Raw genomic sequence first — 6,000 nt, forward strand, 5'->3', positions numbered from 1 at the left:
AAAACCTGTTAGAGTCTGCAAAAGACTTGAGACTGGGGAGAAGGTTCATCTTCCAGCAGGATAATGATCATAAACATACAGCCAGAGCTACAATGGAATGGTTTAGATCAAAGCATATTCGTGTGTTAGAATAGCCCAGTACAAGTCCATACCTAAATCCAGTTGAGAATCTGCGGCAAGACTTGAAAATTACTGTTCACAGACGCTCTCCATCCAATCTGACAGAGCTTAAGCTATTTTGCAAAGAAGAATGGGAAAAAATGTCACTCTCTAGATGTGCAAAACTGGTAGAGACATCCTCAAAAAAAACTTGCATCTGTAATTGCAGCAAAAGTGGTTCTACAAAGTATTGACTCAGGAGGCTAAATACAAATGCACCCACACTTTTCAGATATTTATTTGTAAAAAATGTTGAAAACCATTTATCATTTTCCTTCCACATTACTATTATGTGCCACTTTGTGTTGGTCTTTCACATAAAATCCCAATAAAATACATTTACATTTTTGGTTGTAACATGACAAAATGTGGAAAATCTCAAGGGGTATGAATACTTTTTTAAGGCACTGTATATAAATCCATCCAATCTCTGTGTCGAATGGTGGGTGTGGCCAAATTAAGCTAACAATGGAAAAGGCATAAAGTGACATGGTAATAAAATCTAAACGTTCTCATTGTAAGCAGAGCACACATGCCATAGTCCTTCTAGCTATACAATATGCTTTGATTACTATGCCCCAAGCAACAGTCCAACAGACACATACAAACTCCAATGCAATCATTTTTTTTAAATTCATAACAAAAATGTGCATAGGCAGGTTGTTTGTTGCATAAGAGACATGCAATGTCTCTTTTCCAATAAAGTACACTTGCCTGTCTATTCGCAGCCCTCTATGGAATGTGCACTTAGTTCTGCATGCGCAACTCACTTTACATTCTGGCACATTGCCAGTTCCCTGGGATGATTGCACTGCAGTAACATCAATCCATACTAGCCAATCAAAACAGCTGAAGCATGGCTCCATGAAGAACCCAGGGAGAAAATGCCAGTGAGAGACCTAGCTAAGGTAAATATGTGTCTTTGATTCAGCATTGATAAAGAACTTCTTTAGTGGCTACTTAGCAACCAGCAGCTGTTAAGATGTTAAACACTTTATTCAGAGGTATATCATGTACAATATGGCATAGACAGCATAGGGGTTAGAAGTATATACTGTGCTTATAGTACAGTGATCAGGTGTATGTTAGACATAGCCCAGCATGCAGAGTGTAGCAACATACAGAGTGCAACAGTGCTTAACGCACAGGCTGCAGGGGTCAAATGTACCCTACAAACTAAGTATACTTCTAACAGTGCTTAACGCACAGACTGCAGGGGTCAAATGTACCCAACAAACTAAGTATATTGCTAAGAGTGCTTAACGTACAGGCTGCAAGGGTCAAATGTACCCAACAAACTCAGTATACTGATAAAAGTGCTTAACGCACAGACTGCAGGGGTCAAATGTACCCAACAAACTAAGTATATTGCTAAGAGTGCTTAACGCACAGACTGCATGGGTCAAATGTACCCAACAACCTCAGTATACTGATAAAAGTGCTTAACGCACAGGCTGCAGGGGTCAAATGTACCCAACAAACTAAGTATAATGCTAAGAGTGCTTAACGCACAGGCTGCAGGGGTCAAATGTACCCAACAAACTAAGCATACTGCTAAGAGTGCTTAACGTACAGGCTGCAGGGGTCAAATGTACCCAACAAACTTAGTATACGGCTAAGAGTGCTTAACGCGCAGGCTTCAAGGGTGAAATGTACCCAACAAACTAAGTATACTGCTAATAGTGCTTAACGCACAGACTGCAGGGGTCAAATGTACCCAACAAACTAAGTATACTGATAAGAGTGCTTAACGCACAGGCTGCAGAGGTTAAATGTACCCAACAAACTAAGTATATTGCTAATAGTGCTTAATGCACAGGCTGCAGAGGTCAAATGTACCCAACAAACTAAGTATACGGCTACGAGTGCTTAACGCACAGACTGCAGGGGTCAAATCTACCCAGCAAACTAAGTATATTGCTAATAGTGCTTAACACACAGGCTGCAGGGGTCAAATGTACCCAACAAACTAAGTATACTGACAAGAGTGCTTAACGCACAGGCTGCTGGGGTCAAATGTACCCAACAAACTAAGTATACTTCTAAGAGTGCTTAACGCACAGGCTGCTGGGGTCAAATGTACCCAACAAACTAAGTATATGGCTCAGATATGCATATCACAGAGTGCTAGGCTCAGGAGTACAGAATGTACAGATTGTAAAGCTCAGGTGTGTTTTCACACATGCAGAAATGTTGTAGTATGCTATGCCTGCCAGCAAACTCAAACATTATTGTTTTAAGATCTTCTGTAGAATTCTGTATGTTTTATTTGGACAGAGCTCTACACCTCCACAGCCCAAATCTCCATAGTACAGAGCTCTTGAATACCGTTGCTCAATACTGCTACACCCCCCCCCCCCCCGCTTCCCAGTATAGAGCTTTTCAAACCATGCGTAGCTTAAATTCCCTCCAGTATCCAGATCTTCCCCCTCCATCCGTTTACCAGACCTCTGTTTCAGTGGCAGTGCAGTGCGGGGGGAAGGCCTTCCTTTAGTCGGGTCATGTAATTAGAGCCATGTTGGAGCCTGAGGGAGGCCTCCCATAGCTCTGAACTGCTGCTGTATTTGAGGACTGACAGCAGACAAAAGCTGGAGCTGCAGTGCTTGATTCTGTTTATAACTAAAGCAGCCAGGGGATTCTCCTCAATATTCATACCAGTACTTCATTGTTTTTAAGGGTCTGGTATGGATTTTAAGAGAAATTCATGGATTTTAAGGGGGATCCTACACAAAAAACCCAACAAAACAAGGAAAACAATTGTGGCCACGTTCTCTCCCCCTCCCCCCACCTCCTGAAAAAAAATCCCAGTCCCTTGTCATGCAGCCTGGCTGACCAGGAAGTGGAGGGGCAAGGTGGCTTCTCCCATACCATACCAGGCCACACTTCCTTATCAGCAGGAGCATGCCCCTCTGGCAAAGCACCCTGTCCCAATTTTGATAAGCATGCGGATCTCTTTTCCACAGGCAGCATCCTATCAACCAAGAAGTTGCAAGCTGTCATTTAATGGCAGTAGTGTTAGCACCTCTAAATGAATGACATCCAACTGCTGAAGCTGAAGGTTCGGTGGGTGGGCAAACTGGCCAAATCTGGCCATTTAGTTCACCCTTTCAGTGAACTATGAAAATGTAAAGTTCGGGTTGAAATCTACATCATTCAAGCTCAAATTTCACCCTTGACAAAGTCAGAAATGACGAAATGCGTCAGTAGTGACATCAGACGTACACCGGACGTTGCGTAGCAGCCATCTTGGATAAGGTCTAGAGCCATAAAAACGCTGTGTTGATGAGGAATATATGCTGATGTGCACTGCTTTCTTTGTAAGCGCTTTTATTGGAATAAATTGTTGTTTTTAAAAAAAATGTAATACACTATGTATGCTATTTTGATCTACATATTATTGAAATACTGGGAATACCGTAGTTCGTGAAGAGCTGTTTATACTCTATGCTTTTTGGTTGAGTTAGTTCGGTAAGGTGCATGGTCTGTGAGGTGTGGAGTGATATATCACTTGTCACTGGTGGTCACAATTGATTTATGATTGTGACCACCTTTTTGAGTTATTGATGGTATTACACTATATATACTTTCTCTGCAGGGTATATCTCCTATGGAAGGGGAGGACGGAAAGAGGAAGCTGTGAATTGGAAGAGTTCTATCTTTGAAACCTGTTATAAGGTGTTTTTAAAAATATAGAGGGTAAGAGTAAGAATTACAGATGTATAGCAGTGAACACATGGTGGAGTGGATAAGCACGGATTTTCTACACATTTTTGTGAGTGCAATTCTTTCAAGATAGCTGTGATCATATTGAGGATAATGCACTATGTGTGTTTATATATATATTTTTTTGAGGGTTTCAAGTAGAAGATGAAATAAGAATCATGCATGGAAGAACACTGAATAAGAAGGAGAATTTTTTCACATGACTGTAGGGTTTTTCACTGTATGGACACTGTGAGAGATTATTGTTTTGGACTTTCTGGGGAGAAAGCAATATCTTGGCATCTAGGAATTGAACACATTATTGACTTTTGTCAGATTAGAGGTTATCAGTTGTTAAGAAAAGACTTGTTGTTCACAGACGATCTCTATCCAGTCTGGCTTGAGCTATTTTGCAAAGAAGAATGGGTAAAAATGTCACTTTCCAGAAGTGCAAAGCTGGTAGAGACATCCCCAAAAAGACTTGCATCTATAATTGCAGCAAAAGGTGCTGAATTACAGCTGCAAAGTCAAAGTATTGACTCAGGGGGCTGAATCCAAATGTACGGCACACTTTTCAGTTATTTATTTATAAAAAATTTTGAAAACCATTTATCATTTTCCTTCCACTTCACAATTATGTACCACTTTGTGTTGGTCCATCACATAAAATCCCAATAAAATACATTTACGTTTTTGGTTGTAACATGACAAAATGTGGAAAATTTCAGGGGGTATGAACACCTTTGTATTACATTGTATTACAAAGGCATTGTATTTGTCTTATTTACCATTATCACCAAGCCTGAAACTGAAAGAAAATCCCAAATTTTGGGTTGTTGCCAGAACAGGAATAGAGGGGAAATATTCCCACGGGGATACTACTTCTGTTTACCCTGGTGACAACCAGGAAATTCCTCACTTTGGAGGGATTTCCTCCCACTTCCTGTTTTGGCTTTGGGACAGGAAGTGAAGGGAAATCTCCCCAATGGAAAATTTCATGGGTTATAATCTCCCCTACTCTATCCAATGTGAAAAGAAACAGTTCCCCTTTAGTTCTACTTTAATATTTCACTAAAATATTTTTATGATAAGGATTTTTCCAAACAAATGTTTTATTGCTTCTGTTTTTGCTATTTTATTACATCCTTTACCTCCTGTGTGCAGGTGACAGCTGTATAATTTTAAACAATAAGATAAAACCTACAACATTTATACTTGACTTTACTAGCTATTATATTATTAACCCACAATACTTTTCTATTTTAAAAGCGGTAATAAACTCAAATCCAAAAATTAAAAATATTGCAGTTTACCAATTCTTAGATATGGTGACTGCATTAGTTTTCTTTTTTTTAGGTTTTTTGGATCAGGCCAGCAACACACCTGCTGTATTAGAGTGTCCCTACTCTGGATGAAAGCACACAGGGGGCACCTTTGGGCAGCAGCTTTGTCACTCTGGGGGAAGGGGGAACAGTACTCTCATCCCTTCTCTTCTAGAGCATAGCCATATTCTCTGAAGCATGTGTAAAGAGGCAAATAAAACCACATTTTGGTAAATTTCTCCTCTTTACAGCTGTGATATACATTTGATGGCATAAATATCAGCCACTTTAGTGAGCCACATCAAAATCATAGGGGAGACCTGCCTTCTCATTGCTGTACACAGGACTTTGCTGCATGCAAATGGTGGACCCACATTGAGTTTTTGTATCTACGTTTTGAGATATCAGAATGACGAAGATACAGTATCTGGCTGGATCAGTACCCAAATACTTTCTGTACCTAATACAACAATACAACACCAAAACAAAAACAAAAATACAAAAACAAAAAAACTGTTTGGGGGGGAGGGGGTGCTGTTGGGGAAAAGTACTCTCATCCCTTCTCTTTGAGAGCATAGCCATATTCTCTGGAGCATGTGTAAAGAGACCAATAAAACCACTTTTTGGTAAATTTCTCCTAAAACCTATCAAGGCAGCTGTGATATACTTTCCATGGCATGAATATCAGCCACTTTAGTGAGCCACATCAAAATCGTATGAGGGGAGACCTTCTTCCTCATTGCTTATACACAGGCCTTTGCTGCATTTAAATGGTGGTTCCACATTGAGTTTTTGTATCTATATTTTGAGAGATCAG

This window comes from Staurois parvus, unplaced genomic scaffold, assembly GCF_062004578.1.
Source record: "Staurois parvus isolate SC_StPar_1 unplaced genomic scaffold, SC_StPar_1.0 ptg000090l, whole genome shotgun sequence".
NCBI classification, from domain to species: Eukaryota; Metazoa; Chordata; class Amphibia; order Anura; family Ranidae; genus Staurois; species Staurois parvus.